This window comes from Peromyscus eremicus, chromosome 3, assembly GCF_949786415.1.
Source record: "Peromyscus eremicus chromosome 3, PerEre_H2_v1, whole genome shotgun sequence".
NCBI classification, from domain to species: domain Eukaryota; kingdom Metazoa; phylum Chordata; class Mammalia; order Rodentia; family Cricetidae; genus Peromyscus; species Peromyscus eremicus.
The window spans coordinates 67198901-67217471 of record NC_081418.1 but is presented as its reverse complement, the minus strand read 5'-3'; positions in this window follow the sequence as shown (position 1 = coordinate 67217471).

Genomic DNA, 18571 nt, shown 5'->3' with positions numbered 1-18571 from the left:
GGCAATCCTGAAATATTCATATCCTTTCTTTCTTTCTTTCTTTCTTTCTTTCTTTCTTTCTTTCTTTCTTTCTTTCTTTCTTTCTTTTATCTGTTTTAGGCAGGGTTTCATTATATAGCCCTGGCTGGCCTCAGACTCACAAAGATCCTCCTGCTTTGGCCATCCTTGAACTCACTCTGTAGACCAGGCTGGCCTTGAACTCACACAGATCTGCCTACCTCTGCTTCCTGAGTGCCAAAGTAAAAACATGCTCCACCACCACCTTGGCTTTTTTTCTTTTTTGTTTTTTGTATTGTTTTGTTTGTTTGTTTGTTTGTTTGTTTGAGTATCAGGTTTAAAGGGAATTGTACCATACCCAACAGTGTTTATATCCTTTTCCCAGGAACATGTGATTACGTCGTGTTACTTAACATAGAAAATATAACGTTGCAAATAGAAATAAGTTTGATATTTAGTTGACTTTAAAATAAGGAGATTATCCTCAGTGTCTTATCTGGGCCCAACATAATCAGAAGGGAAGAGAAACTGAGGCAGGAGAATTGGTGTCAGAGGACTGAGATGGAAGTCTCAACCCCATTGCCAGCCAAAAACCAAAGAAATATGATCACACTCCAGTTGACCAGGATTCCCTCCAGGAGTTCTCAGAAAGGAATATAACCTTGCAGATCTCTCCTTGTTAGCTCAATAATGGCTACAAAGCCCCAGTAATGGCTAACGTGGAGATATCAAGAGAATCTTGAGGTGGAGAGATGACTCTTGATTATCCAGATGATCTGATCCCGGCAGAACCACAAAGCTCTTCATGCGAGGAGGCAGGAGGATCCTGGGTAGGGCGAGAATGACCAGAAAGGAGGTCAGAGCTCTGCACTTCCCAGCCTTGTAGCCAAGGGGTCCAAGAGGCCTCCAGGAAAGGTAAAGAAGCAGGTTGTCCTTGGAGCCTCTGGAGGGAGTGAGGCCCCACCCCTTCTTACCCAGCGAAACCCACGTTGGACTTCTGAGCACCAGAGCTTGTCAGAGACACATTAGTGCTACTTTCAGCCTGTGAATTCCTGCACCGCTTTCCACAGGCAACAGGACACCAACATGCTTAGAGCTGATACAGAGCTAGCTAGTGATGAAGATGAGATTTCACCCTGAGCCAAGAGCTGCAAAGCCCACATCTGTGGCCACTGGGACACTCCTGGACAGACAGAGATTCCAGTAGCACATGCACATCAATAACTACAAACATCTCCTTACCCAGCACCACTCTGAAATAGCTGCACCCCACTGAACGCAATGCTATTACCGTATTTTATATAATAGGTGTCATGTTGTTAAGTTGTTTCCAGTGTTTTAATGGTACAAAATTGCGAGTGATGAACTTCTTTTTAAGTAATATTATTTCTTTAGGAAAAATTCTTAGAATGAGAAAAGCTGGGTCAAAAAAAAAGTGTATTTCAGAAAATGACCAAATTACCACCCAAAAGGGTGGCAATGAAATCTAATTTAAATCAAAGACAACTAGAGTTGGAATGAATCATCTTCTGCTTTGAAACTATTCTTGGTATTAATCCATTTTCTTATCTAAGATTCACATTTAACATCATTATGCTTTTGTCTTTAGCTCTGTCATCCTTTCCTGTGTTGTTAGAGGGGGTATTCAGAAGTCACTGAATCTAACCCTTTACATTACAGGTAAAATCAGGGGGCTCATCTACTGGGGGAGCCTGGAGGACACACACACCTCAGCCAGGTCCAGCAGCCTGTCCTCAGCAGATGCTGAGGTCATGAAGATAGCCCCCAGGCAACAACACTTACTGATCTGTTTCCCCCTTTGAAACCATGTGAGAACTCTGTTTTCTTTTTAAACAGAGGCACATTATGGGGCAGAAGGCTACTAAGCTTCCAGATAGCCAGCACTAAAAGACAAACTCAAGGCTTGTCCTGTAGCAAGTCTGTTTTCTTTTGCTCATTGTGAAATTTGGTAAATTGATAGTTGTGAATAACACCACATCCCCTAATGTTTTATGTAAGAATTCTCACATAAATGGATACATGATTTGCAGTCATCACCTTTACCACGCCCCCAATTCGATTCCTGTGCTACCCAGGAGCTTGGCATCTGATGTACACAGCATAGGCCAACGCCCCCCCTCCCTGTCTGTGAAGCAAACAATGAAATAGGGAAGCACACTGCCTTTCTCTGACTGACCTCAATCGCTGAGGGTGGACCCCCGCACGTTACATCAACAGGCCGGCTTCATTACACTGCCCTACGCTGTGCTTGAGCTACTGAAATATTGATTTTTTTTACAGAGCGGCGGCGCACACACTGAAAAATCAATATTCCAGTGCACACAACAGAACCTGCGGCAGAGCCTGGACCAACTCCGAGGCCCAGCGAGCACTGCTGGCAGGCCTTGGCAGAGAAGGGGGTGAGGGGCTGGAGGAGACAATGCCTAGGGAGAGTCCCCCCCCCCCCAACCCCCGCAAACCCGGAAGGGTCAGATAAAAACGCCAGTGTGCGAGTGGAAAGATCCCCGAGGATAAACAATTGGAAGGAGCAAGGATTAATCTTTCCATAGGGGGAAAGGGGGAGAAGGGACGAGTAAATTAAGAAGACAGGAAGGGAAGAATTTCCCAGGTAAGAATCTTCCCATGAAAATGTATCTTTCATTTTCGGTATCATCCAGCCAGACTTAAGATGGGAAAAAAGAGATGATATAGCCGCTTAATCACAAAGAGAAACCAGGCCTGTTCTGAGAAGTATCTATATTTTAAAAGCTGCAGCTCGTTTTTTTCTTTGGTGGCCAGAGGCTGTGGGTTTCACAATAACCTGGGCTCTACCTTTGCATTGACATTGCTGTCTTCTTGGGGAGGGGGGAGGGAGGACGACATCTAGTCATGTGGTCAATCCCCTTTCTTCTACAAAAGCCTTCCTCCAGGCATGCTCGGGGAACCACATACAGATTGCTTCCTTTTACCCCCCAGGACAGGGGCAATTCTGAGCACCTTGATTTACATCTCCTTTCGGATGCAGGAGGAGACCTTGACTTCCACTCCCCCGTTCCTAATGTACAGCAGGGATCAGAGTGCAGACAGACCGACCTTTGGGTTAGTCCCTGTAGACGTTAAAAAAGTAGTATTTTTGACACTTTTAGGTAGCTCTTGGCCTCCTTTTACTTAGAGATGGGCAGTGGGCAGCTAATTAAAAGGGACGTCTTTTTAACTTTGATGAATACTTGATTAAGCTTTGTCTTAGAATTCTCTTACCGAGAAGCTTCGCTGTCAGTTCTCGTAACACTCAGCCCCAGAGGAGGCAAAGTGTCCCTACTCGAGGTTTCCATTTCCCACTTTGCCTAGGAGGCAGCCTTGTCTTCCCCAACCCAGCAGAGACCCAGGCCCAATCTGGGCTCTGGCTCGGCCTGGAAGGACCTGCGGGCAAAGCTGCCGCCAGCCGTCTTACACGCAGGCGGGATGGAGACCAAGTCTAGCCGGACTACCCTCTAGGGGCTGAACCCAGAGGCCGGGCGGGACCCGACTTGGAGCCAGGTGGCCACCTGGAGCGCCGCGCCCCGCCCGGCTCAGGCCCCGCCCCCGCCCCTCCCCTCCGCCTGCAGGCCCCGCCCCCTCCCCCTGAAGCCCGGGTCGCAGCTCTATTTGCATAAGGAGGCGGCTCCCCGCCCCGCCCGGCGCGCACGTGACCCTGGGGAGGCGGAGGGAACCTGCTGACTTGACACGAGCCGTTTTGCGGCTCCCCTTGGCGCGGAATAGCAAGAGCAGCCGTGACCTCCGACCCCGCCCGCCGGCAGCCAATAAGAGCGCAGGTCGTCTCCAAACCCAAAATTTCCACGTCGGCAAAAGTCAAGATGGAAGGGAGCGGAGCGGAGCGCCCACTGGGAGCTGGCCGCAGCGGCCCGGGACGCGGAGGGCCGGGCTGCGGCGCGTGGGGGCCCTTTGGGAGGGCGGCCAGGCCAGACAGGCCGAGGCAACCCCCGGCCGCAGCTCTGGAGCTCTGGACCCCGCTCTGTCGGCCGTGCTCACCGGCCGGGCAGGATGGGGACTGCACTCTGCGGACCTGTTGCACGCGCGCAACAGCTGCTTGCGCGCAGTGCGTGGGGAGGCGTGCGGGACTCCGCACGGTGGCCCGGGGTGGGCGGGCTAGGGGCGCCGGGCCTGTGTCGTGGGCTGCGTGTAGATCTGCTGCGGTAGGCGCTGCCTCAGCTAGCAGAGGGAAACCGGGAGAGTGGGTGGGTGGCACCTAGGGCCCAGGGCTGCGTGGACGCGGGTTCCCGGGACTGTGCGCGGGCAGCTGGATAGTCGGAGTAGCGTGGTGAGAATGGCTGGGGGAAGGGGAGGCTCGAAGAACCTGGCTTTCACGGGACGTCCCATCCGCGGAGCGCTGCTCCGGCTCGTGTTCTCCAGCTTTGACTCCCAGCTCCAGGAATTTGTCCTCATGCCGTCCTCCCCGCCCCCACTAACTTTCCAGATGGGAAGGTAAAAAGTTACGACAACTTAGATGGAGTGAGTTAGCTTCTTGCCAAAGTTTAGTAACAGGCCGGGAGGAGGTGGGGGCTGGACCGGGTATAGGTTCTGGTGTGGGGTGGGTAGGAAGGAGGGGGCATTGTGTGATTCCAGCAGTCTGTTTGCCGTGACATTGCCACCAGAGTCTGTTAGGACACCGTTTTTACTGGGCTTTTACTCTTGTTGACTGCGGCAGTAATTTTCCATAATTAATGATCCGTTCCTCTATTGGTCTCATCCTGAGCTAAATTGCCTCTAATGAGTGATTCTTCTTTGCCTTCGCTGGGGGTGGGGTGGAGGGTGGCGGGAGCACACCTGCAGGACGAAACTTCTAAGAGGAAGACAGCCGGTTTGGTCTTTTGAGGCAAAGTTCTGAGACACTTCGACTCTGAGTATGATAGAAGTCAGTGCACTACAGAACTTTGTCTCTAGAGGCTGTGGTCGCCGCCTCCTCGCGAGGGCCCTGGACGCCAACCAAGCTGGTGGCTCTGTTGGCCACGTCGGTTCACCTTTCCTTTGGGGGGAGGGGCAGGCCATAGGGGGTACAAGTGCCCTGTGAAGAACTTGGCAAACCGCTTGGAAGCCAATGGGTTAGATCACATAAAGGGAGCAACTACCTTCCCCCCCATTTTCTTCTTACCCTGGTGGACTTCTGCTTGCATTTTCCTCCCCAAGGTTATTTTAAAAATACTAGGACAGTCTGGCTTCACTTACTGAGCAGGAGAGGAGGACCACAAGTTTATTGATGGGTGTGTTGGTGTGTTCAAACTGTACCCTTAAAGAAGGAAATGCGTTTGTGCCAAAGCCACAGATAATGCTCCTTTTACTCAAGTGCCCGGTTAGATAAATGAGCTGCAAGGACCCGGTTTGGGGATTTAGTTTCAGTTCTGAGTCTGATTTAGGCCCAGTTCACTTTCCTTTCTTTCTTTTTTTTTAAAGTGGGTTTTGTTAATGGAAAGGAAGTACCTTTTCTAAGAAAGCATTTGACCGTCATTTATGAGGTTAGTGTTTATACTTTGGGGCCGTGAGGTACTTTACATGGAGAAACTGCTCTCCTAGACCCTAATGGAATGTGGGTTGTGGTTGGCAAGTCGCAGTCCATCATCTGCGCTGTGCAGTGGGCAGTGACTGGCATTGAACTGTGTCTTGTTCCATGGTCATTGCCCTGTTTTGATTTTATGAGCATTTGGCTGGAGAGCCGAGGGACTCGAGGAATTACAAAACCTTTCTTAACAAAGGCACTTCTCTGACACATGCGTGTTGGGTGCCAGGCTGTGACACCTGGGGATGAGCAAAAAGGCATGAAGCTTCCTATGGTGCTCAGTAAACACTGGAGGGACCTCCTGGCACAATTTGTAGAATGCTTCAGAAGCCCTGGGGTCACATGTTGTGTGTCTCTGGGGAGTCTTGATTTAAAAAACAAAACCGCTGGGCGGTGGTGGCGCACGCCTTTAATCCCAGCACTCGGGAGGCAGAGCTAGGCCGATCTCTGTGAGTTCGAGGCCAGCCTGGGCTACCAAGTGAGTCCCAGGAAAGGCGCAAAGCTACACAGAGAAACCCTGTCTTGAAAAACCAAAAAAAAAAAACAAAAAACAAAAACAAACAAACAAAAAAAAACCCCGCCACCGTTATTCCTGAGTATGTTCCAGTTTAGCGCTGAGCTAATGGAGGGAGAGTCCAGGGGAAAGTGTTGGAGCCTGATGGAAGGGCTTCCCAGATGGGTTGCACCTGTGTCTGGATCCCAGCACCCAGGCGCTCTTCCGAGACCAGTACCCTTTCTCCTTCCCTCTTCCCATTGGTTGACTAGTGAGCTTCATCTCTTCGCCTTTCTACCCAAAAGGTAGCTAATTATATTTCTGCAGTTAAATAAAGTGATCCAAACTCAGGGTCTTTTTGTTTTCACTTAAGATACAAGGTATGCTTCCTGGTAAGGAGGACTTTCTTGCCTGGTTTTTGTGAATGGAAGTGTCCACAAGATACTGTGTAACCAACTTTGTAGGAGAATGCGGGTGGCCTTTGGAGGGTCTAGGGTGAAGCGGTTGGCTGGGAGAGTGGTCATCCATGCAAAGGACTGGGTGAGGACTTCACCTTCAAGTAAGAGCAAGGATTGAATCCCTCACCTGGGTCCATCTGGTTTGACTTCTTTATAAAAATGATTTGGTTAAAAGTCTGGCTTTGTCTCCTGCCTGCGGCCATGAATGAATTAAAAGACCGGACAGGCGGGAAGGCTTGTGGCTTATGCTGGTGCCATGCGTGCCTGGAGTAGGGTCGAGGAAAACCAGCAGGCTGGATGTGCTGCCAAGCTGGCATTCTCTCACGGACCTTAGTGGCCAGAACCTTGTTACCGACTGAGCATCAGGTGTTAAATGGCTAGGGTACAGCTGGGAGCAAAATCAGCCCAAATCCCCATTCCGGAGTTCCATCTCATGTCAGAGGTGGGCAATGCCACCAGCATCCAGAAGGTTGGTGAGCATGGCAGGGAAGGGTCAACAGGCAGAGCTGGGAAGGCCATGTCTTATTTTAGCCCGGCTTGCTGAACAAAGGGTGCTACACCAGCAACCCAGTTTACATAGGCCAGGCCCTCCGTTTCCAGAAAACGAACCGAACGGAAGACAGAGCTGAATTATGTCACTCAACACCAGCAGCCTTTCATTATTCAAAAAACATTTTTATCCATAAGTGCAAAGGTTGGGGACTGTGGGCATGGTTCCAGAAGATATCTGGAGCAAGGAACTAGGGCACTAAGCCACTGGACCACTGATTCTTGGTTGATTGATTCTAGTATGGTTTCCCCTGGAGCTGGGAGTTACAAGCAGCTGTGAACTGCCCAACATGGGTGATGGGAACTGGACTTGGGTCCTCTGCAAGTACAGCATATACTTTTAGCTTTGATCCATCTCCCTAGGCCCTCAAAGTCTTTAAATCACTGGGAGCAGGGTGGATACTCTTGGGCTTTCCAGGAGCCACGGGTGTGCTACCACCAAGTCCACGCGTGAAGATCAGGAAGCACTTGCTTAGCTCCTTGTTAGGTGACTTAAGGTGTCCTTAATGGACAGTACGGACAGGGCCTTCCTTGGGATAATCACTACAGACTCGGGTTGAAGTCTTAAAAATGCAGAAGCTGTAAGTATGAGGAAATGGCAGAACATTGGTCAGCCTGCTGTAGGTGACGGGTAAGGACCCCACATGGCAGCCTAATGGAGGGAAGACCGTGTCCCTTCAGCAGGACCCTGTTAATACCGGGAGAGCATTCTCATGATTATGAGCCACAGGTTCATTAACTTGATGCTAGGGAAATCAGCAGAGGCTTCGGCTAAGGAAAAAGCCAATACCAAGATGGCTGCTTTCTGCTCCTTAGCTATTCTCTTCTTGCTAGTGCATAGGAAAATAAACCAGTGTAGTTACATAGCACTAAATTAGAGCCCAGCATGGTTGCACAGTACTTAATTTGGGGTGAGTACCATTAGAAACAGGTTAAATCCTTGTAGTTCTTTCCCATGTGACAGGTGGGGAAACTGAGGCATAAACAGATTAAATAATTTAACCCAAGCTCGAAGCTAGTCTGGCTGGAGTTAAGTACAACTCGTGTTGGTTTTAATGTCAGTTTGCCACAAATTGGAGTCACTGGAGTAGGGAGCCTCACCTGAGGAACTGTCCTGGTTGTCTTAATACGGGAAACTAAAACTTCAGTTTTGTTTCTCTGTTGCTGTGATAAAACATCGATCACAAGCAACTTGAGAGATGAGAGAGTTTGTTTGGCTTACAAGTCCCAGTCCGTCATCAAGGGAAGCCAAGGCAGGGACCGAAGCAGAACCATGGAGGCTTGTTCCTTCTGGCTTGCTCAGTTCCTTCCTTCTACAGCCCAGAACCACCTGCCTAGGGGATGGCATTACCCACAGTGGTCTGGGCCCTCCAACACCAATTTGCCATTAAGAAAACACTGCCCCCCACCCCCGAACATTCCCTCAGACTAATCTGATGGAGGCAGTTCCTCAGCTGAGGTTCCTTCTTCCCAGGTGTGTCAAGTTGACAACCAAGATCAGCCATCACACCTGGCATTCAGGGGCCTAGTCTGTTCTGAATAGCCAAGCTGTAGTGCAGTGGTTCCCAATCTGGGGGTTGAAAGACCCTTTCACAGGGGTCACATATCAGATATCCCGCATACCAGGTATTTACATTATGATTCTTGACAGTAGCAAAATTACAGTTATGAAGGAGCAATGAAAATAATTTTGTGATTGGGGATCACCACACCATGAGGAACTGAATTAAAGGGTCGCAGCATTAGGAAGGTTGAGAACACTGCGTGTAGTGGGGATCGGTTCCATGTCTCACTATAGTGCTGCAAAGCCTGGGAGTCCAGATGCAAAGGTAACAGTGCTGAGTACCAGGTATTTGCTCAATGCAAATGTTAGGCTGTCTTTAGTGCGGGAGCTTGTTTTCCAAGGTGGTGAATGCACTGCTTTGTGCTGTCTTGGGTGTACTGACCACAGCGCCACTGGGCAGAACTGAATGTTGAGAAAAATAGCAATTTCTTCAACAGGTGTCCTGGTTAAAACAATATGATGACGTAATAGAAGTAAGAGATAGACCGCACTAATGCATTCATTCAGTAGCCCCTGAGCTCTTCACAGGCACCAAAAACCCTGGATGTGAGTCATTTCAGGGGAGGTACATACACAGAACGCTGCTCCGTCAATTCGAAATGTCCAGTGAGGCTTCCCCAAGGGGATGATAATGGAGCTGAATACTAAATACCCGGGTAGGGGGAAGGAAGGGCGTTCTAGTTACTGGAAGAGCATGTGCAGATGCATGGAGTTATGCACCAGCATGGTGTGCTTAGGAATTAGCAAGCCTTTCCATGAGGCATCCATAAAGGGCATGTGTGAGCAACAGGAAGCAAAGCTCAGGAGATGGGTAGGGGGGAAACTGTGAGCACCTTGTGTGTTACATTTAAAAGTTTGAGCCGGTCCTAAAAGCCACGGAGAGCAATGAGAGATCTTAAACACAGAAAATGCCCCTCAGCCCTGCTTTTGTAGAAAACATTCTGGTATCGGGGTGGGGGCAATGTTTGGAAGCAGAATCCCAGTTATAAAGCTGTTGGAGAAGCATAGGGCAGACATGGTGGCAGGCAGAGGTGTGCACAAGAGGGGTGTGAGTGTGCTTAGGAGGAGAGCAGGAAGACCTACCTGACACGGCCACACAGAAGAACACCCAAGGCAACTTGCTTGTGAGGCCCTTTCTTACGTGTTCCTGGTAGTACTAGCCCCAAAGAGACACCGGCACTCAAACACACTATGGATAAGATGTCTACACGTTAAACTTTGCTTGGCTGTAATCAGCAGTGAATTTTGGAAGTGTGATATTGGAAATATTTCTTTACCCCTTGATTGTCATATTGGAGATATTACGTAGCTGATGAAATTTAAAGAATTGCCTATTGCCAAAGCATCTCAAAGATACAAGATATAAAGAGTATCTGCAGATGGAGGCTGGGGTAGGGGGAGGCTGCGGCAGGGGGAGGCTGGGGAGGGTTTTTGTAAAGGATAGTCTAAAGCAGTGGTTCTCAACCTTCCTAATGCTACAACCCTTTAATTCAGTTCCTCATGTTGTGATGACTACCAACCAAAACATTATTTTTGTTGCTAATTCATAACTGTAATTTTGCTACTGTTACGAATTATAATATAAATATATGTGTTTTCAGATGGTCTTGGGCAACCCCTGTGAAAGGGTCATTGGACCCCCAGATTGAGAACTGCTGGTCTAAAGGAGGAGGGTGACCTCACAGACCAGAGTAAGGCTGAATCAAGGAGGAAGTGTGGGCAGCTGTTACCACTGGGCTTTCCAGTCAGGAGAGGAGGTCCCATGGGAATGGAGGCTGTAGGAGATGGCTGTCCACCTGCTACAGGTGGAAGTGATGGCCTTTGATGGGGAATGCAGTCACAGTCAGCCCACAGGGACAGGTGGAGGGCTGGGGAATGCAATCACAGTCAGCCCACAGGGACGGGTGGAGGGCTGGGGAATGCATACTCAGTGCTCCCCTAGGCTCCTCCCACTGGCTCCTTCAGCACAGCGGGGAGACTAGGGGCATTTAGCACACCTGAACAGCCCATGGTGGCCAGTGTGAACAGTGATCTGAGGCCAGAGGGGGAATTGCGGGGTCAGTTTTATTGTCTTGCTTTCTGCCGTCAAATGAAACATTAAGAGTGTCATAAGATGAATCAACTGTTTGGAGTATTGTTAAAAGCTCAGGTGTCTACATCTAGTTTTGTTTTTCCACACAGCATCACCATCTGTGTCAGCAGAGGCACGGTGCAGCATTTAAAGAACACTTTTAGATTTGTGTGTATGAGTGTTTTACATGCAAGTATGTCTGTGCCCCACACACATGCCTGGTGCTCTTGGAGTTCAGAAGAGGGTTCGGTTCTCCGGGAACTGGAGTTATGGATGTTTGTGAGCTACCATATGGGTGCTGGGAAGGAAGTCTGGGTCCTTTGCAAGAGCAGCCGGTGCTCTGAGCCACCGAGCCATCTCCCCAGCCCCAGGTGCAGGCCACTCTTGTCTCTGCCGTCACGTTACTGGCACCTGCGCAGGTTTGAGGCTAAGATGTTGTTCTCCCTTTCCTTATGGAAGTTTACATTAAATAGAAAGAAGTCGTTTTCGCCCGGTGGTGGTGGTGGTGGTGGTGGTGGTGGTGGTGGTGGTGGTGGCAGCGGCAGCGGCGGCGGCGCACGCCTTTGATCCCAGCACTCGGGAGGCAGAGGCAGGTGGATCTCTGTGAGTTTGAGGCCAGCCTGGTCTACAGAGCGAGATCCAGGACAGGCTCCAAAACTACACAGAGAGAAACCCTGTCTCAAAAGACCAAAAAAAAAAAAAAAAAAAAAAGCCGTTTTCTGGGAAGGGTTCATCTGCATGAGGACCTTCACAGTGCAATTAGCTAACCCACCTCCAGAAATTTATTCTTATTATGTCAAATTTCAGGTCTGTCCATGTTTTAATAACACCCAAAGACAATGAGGTTTCTTGCCCTCACCAGGAAGGGCCAATAGATGAGTTTTTTGTGAGGGTAAGAAGTGACATCATGGATGACATCACTTATCAGACGGTTTTTAAGAGGCATCTGAATTTCAGAGATGTTAAAATGTGAGAGGGATAGGTTTAGGATCAGTTAAACACAGTGAATCGTTTTAAAGAAGCACTCAAAACCAGTGGCCCATGAATGAGTTTCTGATGGGTACCAAACCTGTTCTCTTCCTTACCACACAAGACCTAAGGCAACTGGAATCCTTAGGCCAAAAGTGACTGGCTTTGAGGAATATTGCCCTCTTACCCCAGTGTGCCCTAAAATGTGATCATTTCCTGCCTGCAATGTGATATGAGGAAGGCTGAGAAGCATGCTCTGGCAGATCTCTGCCTTCAGCCTGGTTGGACTTCTGGGTTTATATTTAATTCAGTATCATCCGTGTGCATCAGTAGGCAGGGGCACCTGATGGAGAGCTGTACGGAGAAGCCTCACCTTCCACGGCAGGAGAGCTCCTATTCCAGAGGACGCAAGGCACAGGCAGCGCCTTGAAACTCCTCTGCATCATACGAGGAGGACAAACAGAAGCTAGTTTGGGATTCCTTGCATAATAAAGTCTGTACACTGCCTTTGAACCAGCTTGTCGTTGTTAGGGTGCTCTTGGCTCTAACAGAAGCCTAATTTACCTCAATTACCTGAAAGAAAACCACTTCTAAGAGGTCCAGAGGTAGTGCGGCTCTAGGATTGGTTCGTTGGCAGTTCAGTAGAGCTTTGCGGTTCTTTCTGTCACCCTCTCCCATTCTCAGCTTCCTTGCCTCTCATTATTAGGTTCTCTGGTGGCTAAAGGCAGAATCAACATGCTGCATGATGGCCTTGCAGGATGTCCCTGTGTGCCCTGTGTTTTTCTAAGACCATCAGCCACTTTCTGCTATTCCTACCAAGCAGAATGGCACCCAGATACCCAGACATTAACCAACCAATCATTGCATTGGGAATGGAATCATCCGGTTGACTTAAACCAAACAAGACTCGAGTCTGAGGCCTGGGGTTTTGGGTGAACAAAAACTGAGTTTGTTCTATTAGTGCTAGCAAAGAAGAGGTGGGGAGATGTCTCTTAGGAGGCTAATAGCAAGAAGGTCCACTAGGGAGCAGTCTCATAAAACTGCAGCTCCGTGGTGACGGACACTCTTGGTTATGTCATCTTTAAAGGCAAAACTTCATAATGAAGATGTCCATTGATAGAGGAGGAGTTAAATTTGACTCAGCTACTCAGTGAAAAGTGAAAGAGATACATGTACAGTCAACACAGAAGCTGAAGGAAGTGTTGTTTCCAATAAAGAGAATGTTGTGGAAGAACAAACAAGTTCGGTCCATTTGCATCCTCGGTATACAGTCAGGTACATGTGTTCTTACACCAGAGACTTTCCTAGCTAGTCTGAGGGGATTAAGGTCAAGGGTTGCAGAAGAGCTTTGACTCTTGTGGTGGTTTGAATGAGAATGGTTCCATACGCTCCTATATTTGATGACTCGGCCCCCTGTTGGTGGAACTGTTTGGTAAGGATTGGGACGTGTGGCCTTGTTGGAGAAGGTGTGTTAGGTTTCAAAAGATTTAGACCATTCCTAGTGTCTGTCTGTCTGTCTCCCCCCATTCTCTCTGCCTCATGGTTGTGGATCAAGATGTGAGCTCTCAGCTGTTCCTTCTGAAGGGGTTAAACAGCGCTGTGGATGGCCGTGGCTATGCAGCAGGTATGCAGCGCTAGTGGCTGGCGCTAGATGCTGCTGTGGCGGAAGAATCACGAGCCATGGTTACCTTTTTAGAAATATGGAAAGAGGACCTGTGGGAGGGCACGCCCACTTTTTAGGCTGGGATGCCGTCGCAGGCTGATGACATAATAAGGACAGAATCCTTACACCTTTACTCTGCCATCAGGGACTCTAGCCCTCTGAAATCATAAGCCAGATCAAACACTTTCTTTTATATGTTGCCTTGGTTGCGGTGTTTTTTATCACAGTGATAGAAAAGTAACCAAGATAACTTAAAGTGTTGTATGTTTTTATTGAGCTTTAAAAACTGACGTGTTACTGTTGGGGACTGGAGAGATGGTTCTGTAGTTAAGACCACTTCTTATTCTTTCAGAGGACCCTAGTTTGATTCCCAGCACCTACATGGAGCAGCTCACAACCTCCTGTAACCCCAACTCTAGCAATCCCATGCCCTCTTCTGCCTCCACAGCATTGGCATGCATGTGATACACACACACACACACACACACACACACTTGTTTTTACTCTTAAAAAATACTTACAATAAAAAACACTTTTAAAAAATCTCTCTTGGGTTGGCGAGATGGCTCAGCAGGTAAGAGCACTGAGTGCTCTTCCAGAGGACCCGGGTTCAATTCCCAGCACCCACATGGCAGCTCACAACTGTCTGTAACTCCAGTTCCAGGGGGTCTGACACCTTCACACCAATGCACATAAAATAAAGATAAATAAATAACTTTTTCAAAACTCACTCTTGTGATTAGAAAATCAGTTTGCCACATGGGTGGCTGTCAGAAAACAACACAGTGACGTGGCATTAGCAGCAGCTCACTGAAACACATCTCCCATGTCACATACATAAAGAAGCCTGCCCCAACTTTATTATCTTTACCCACATCGGGCACAGTAATCTTCAGCGTTAACAGTTGGACCACTTGAGCTGGGGGCTTCCTGAACTGATAACTAACTACATGTGGTATTTAAATTTAAGTTCATAGCCGGGCAGTGGTGGCCCATGCTTTTAATCCCAGCACTTGGGAGGCAGAGGCAGGTGGATCTCTGTGAGTTCGAGGCCAACTTGGTCTACAAAAGCGAGTTCCAGGATAGCCAAGACTACATAGAGAAACCCTGTCTCGAAAAACAAACAAACAAAAATTAAGTTCATTAAAAATTGAATAAAATTTAAAATTCAGTTCCTTGGTCACATTTTAGTATTCAACAACTCTAGTGCTGTGACAAAAACACCTGTAATCCCAGCTTCTTTGGAAGTTGAGACAGGAGGATCACTTGAGTGCAGGAGTTTGAAGTCAGCCTGGGTTTCATAGAAAGATCTCCTTTAGTAAACAAAGTGACTGCATGCACTTGTGAATGGATGAGGGAACAGAATGCCCAGCAGACACACATGGCCTGAGGCTACCTTGTTGGAAAGCACAGATTCCACCGCAGAAAGGCCCTGTGGACAGCTTGCTGCAGGTCACTGTTCTGTGTCCAGGCATAGGCTTGGTCTTTTCATAACTCTGTGGCTTGTGCGGATATTTTACCTCTCTGTACTTAGCTTTCCGGTCTTTAAATCGGTTAAAATGGTAGTGTGTCGCTCACGGAATTATCCGACAGATTGTTTGCTTCTAGTGCTTTGCACTTGGTGAATTGTCGGTGAAGTTGCTTATTATTCCATTGCCTTAGGAACTGCTCTGGTCTGGCTGTGGTTTCTCCTTCAAAGGCTGATGTGCTGGAAGCCTGGTCTCTGACGGTGGCAGGAATGTAAGAGATGGGTGCCAGGAGAAGGTGATTTTAAGTCACGCGGCACTATCCCCAGAGTGGGTTAATGTCTTTGTCAAGAGACTGAGTTAGTTTTCTCTGAAGTGGAGTCCATTGGGAGAGAGGGAGTTAGGTCCCTTTGGTAAGAGTGGGCTGCTGGAAGCAGGTTGGCCTCTGTCTTCTCTTGCACACATGCCCCGGACACAAACCTGTGTCCCTCCCCTGTTCTGCCGTGTGGTCATGTCACCAGAAGCTGAGCAGGAGCTGGTGCCATGTTCTTGAACTTTCTTATCTCTAGAACTGTAAGCCAAGACAAATCTCTTTTATCTATAACTCATCCAGTCTTTGGCATTTTGTTATAGTAATGGGGAAAAGTGGGCTAATGCAGGAACTGTTTCATCTCTATTGATTCAGCTTGCTAAATGCAGGATGCGGAGGATGTTAGGCCATCATTCTGTGGTTACAGCTGAAGGACAAGTGAAGTAGGTTCCCTGTCATGTGAGAAGAGCAGGGGGTCACAGCCAGTTCTGCTTCCTGGGCTTATGGTTCCTTGGTGTCTAGCCTGTGAGTGACCTTCCCTGGTGCCCTTGTGGTCCTTCTCTGTGCTTTTGAACAGAGCCACTGCTTTATAAAGGCCTGTAAACTTTCAAATTCATGTCCTCATCCATTCCCACGGCCTCTGCTTCCCTGCACCCTCCTCTCTGCCCATGCCTCTTTAGTGGCAAGGGACCTAGAGACAGAGGAATTTGCTAACAGCCATGTACCCCATTTTCTGTGTTTGAATCCTCTTGGTTTCTACTTGTGGGTTTTCTCGAAGTTGAACAGTACCTCTGAAGGAAGCCACTTGTGACCCAATTAAGGAAGGGGAGCCTTGCCAGAGGACGGAACAGGAGGAGGCGGTTATCTGGAGAAGCTTCTAATCAAAGTTAAAAGTCTCCCTGTGTCTCCCTGGAAGCTTGGGTTGCACAGGTTGGGTGCATGGGTCTGGGGGTGGGGGTGGGGTCTCACAGGAAAGTATGAGGGACCTGGGGACACTGAGGACTGGGGACCTCACGAGAAGAGGTGAGGGCCTGTTCACACTCAGGTTGGGAGGAGCTGGTGTCTGTCGTAGACTCCCAAGGGGCCCTGGTCTTCAGCTGTGGAAACGGCAGTAGTTAAAAGCCTGCAGACTCCCTTCCCTGACTGAGTCACAGGCTGTCAGATAGATGTGCTCAGTCCTCCAGGCAAGAGGGACTCCCACAGCCCCAGGAAAGGACCACATCTGCTGGAGGGCCTTGCTTTGTGTTTCTTTCTGAACCCCACTTCCAGCTGGCTGCTGTTCTCCGGTGAGTTAACATCTGTACTATTTTCATGAGCTGAAATGCTGTGGAAAACATGTAGCTCTTTACAGTCTTCCAAAGTCAGTCTCTCCCCTCTCCCTCCATCCTCCTCCCTCTTCCCTTCCCTCTCTCTCTCTCCCTCTTCCCTTCCCTCTCTCCTTCTTCCCCTCTCTCTCCCCCTCCCCCTCCCTCTGTGTCTGGGGGTGGGGGTGGGGAGGAAAGACAACTGATACAGTATTTGAAAGGCCACCGAGAACTGGTTTGTTAGGGTGCTGTACTGCTGTGGCCTGGGATCAGAGAGAAAACAAGCCCCACTCTCTGCCTTAAGCCTCCTGACGTGAGCGGCTGATAAGGATTTATCTGGCTGGCTGGGAACTGGAAGCTGAGTTCAGTCAGGTTGTTTTGTTGCAGAGGAGCTGAAATCATCTGAGGCACGAGACTATACAATAGATTCTGGAGAACTTACCTTAGAAAGGTGTATTTGGTGAGAAGTCCGGAGCACAGAGGAGGCTTCTTGCTGCCATGTTTCTCTTGCCCCAAGCCTAACGGGGAGGTTTCCTTCCTTTCTTGAGACAGGATTTATTGAAAGGAAGGGGCTGGGCCTGGAGCTCAGTGTTATAGCACTTGGCTCTGTGTGTGTGTGTGTGTGTGTGTGTGAGAGAGAGAGAGAGAGAGAGAGAGACAGACAGAGAGAGAGAGAGAGACAGACAGAGAGAGACAGAGAGAGAGAGAGACAGAGAGAGAGAGAGCTCACAATGCCTAGAACATTCGCCACACAACTTCCAGGTTAAGCCATCCACTTGGCAGATTTATTTTGCATGATTCGATGATAAATTCCAACACCCAACACTGCTCCAGGCACAAAGTGGCCATTCCACGAACACAGATGTTTGAATGTCTTGAGTGAGTTTGTGGGTCCTTCTATCTCTGTCTCTCTCTCTCTCTCTCTCTCTCTCTCTCTCTCTCTCTCTCTCTCTCTCTCTCTCTGTGTGTATCTTGACTTTAAGAGTTAACGTCATTTCAGTGTTCACTGCTGCTGTTGGCTTGGAGCTCAGATAATCACACCCTTCCATGCATCTACTTTCCAAGTTCTTCTGTGGAGTGAGTTAAGCTCAGTGAGTGTCTCGCCCAGCATTTCTTTTTAGGTTGATTCTGGTTTGGGAAGTGTTCAGCCCAGAATGAAGACACTGGAAAAATCTCTTCTCCCTGAAGCCAACCAGCTTCTCTGAGAACAACTGCACAGTTCTAGGCAGTAGACATACCATCTCTCCTTTTGGGGCTTCCATCACTGAGGCACTCTCGCTTTACAGCTAAGTAGCAAAAAGGTGTTAGGCAAGATGCGTCTTTTAACTAAGACCCTATAATTTGCTGGGTGGTGGTGGCACATGCCTTTAATCCCAGCTTTCAGGGAGGCAGAGGCAGGCAGATCTCTGAGTTCAAGGCCAGGTCTACTGAGTGAGTCCCAGGACAACCAGGACTGTTACATAGAGAAACGTTGTCTCAGAACACCCCCCACCCCCAAGAAACAAAACAAAACAAAACCCTATAATTTTTCCATTAACCTTATTTGGAATTTTCTTATTCGTTTATTTATTTATTTATTCATATATTTGTTGGAGATAGTTTTCATTGTTATGATATTGGATGTGAAGGGACCCCAGTTGGCCAGGCTAGAGTATCCCATGTGTGCAGGGAAATATGCCGGGCAGATGCAGCAGCGGGCTGCAGCCCGGGGACAGTCACTGATACCCCAGGAACTGCATCCACGTGGAAATAAGTTTATTATAATAGAGAGATGAAGGGAAAGACAGGGAAAGAGGAGGGCAGAAAGAAGGGGGGGAGGAAAGGGGTCGAGGGTGTACACCTTGTGGGAATGGAGAGAGAGCGGAAGAGAGAGAAGAAAGGGTTTTTCCTTATAATGGGGCTTTTACATCTGGACACAGGGTGGCCCCAAGGGATGGGTTTCCAAGGGGTGGGTCAGAATACCGGCATTCCTCTGTTTTGATTATTATAAAAAGGTGAGTTATGGAGAGCAAGTGGGGGGCCAAGGGCGTTGAATTCCTGAGACTGCTTCAAGCTGACAAGGGGCGAAGTGGGGGGGGGGGAGAACCAGGAGTCACGCACGACGGGAGATCTCAGGCGTCTGTTCCTTGAGGGAGCTGAGGAGACAGGTTGCAGCAGTTTAGGGGGAAATGGTACA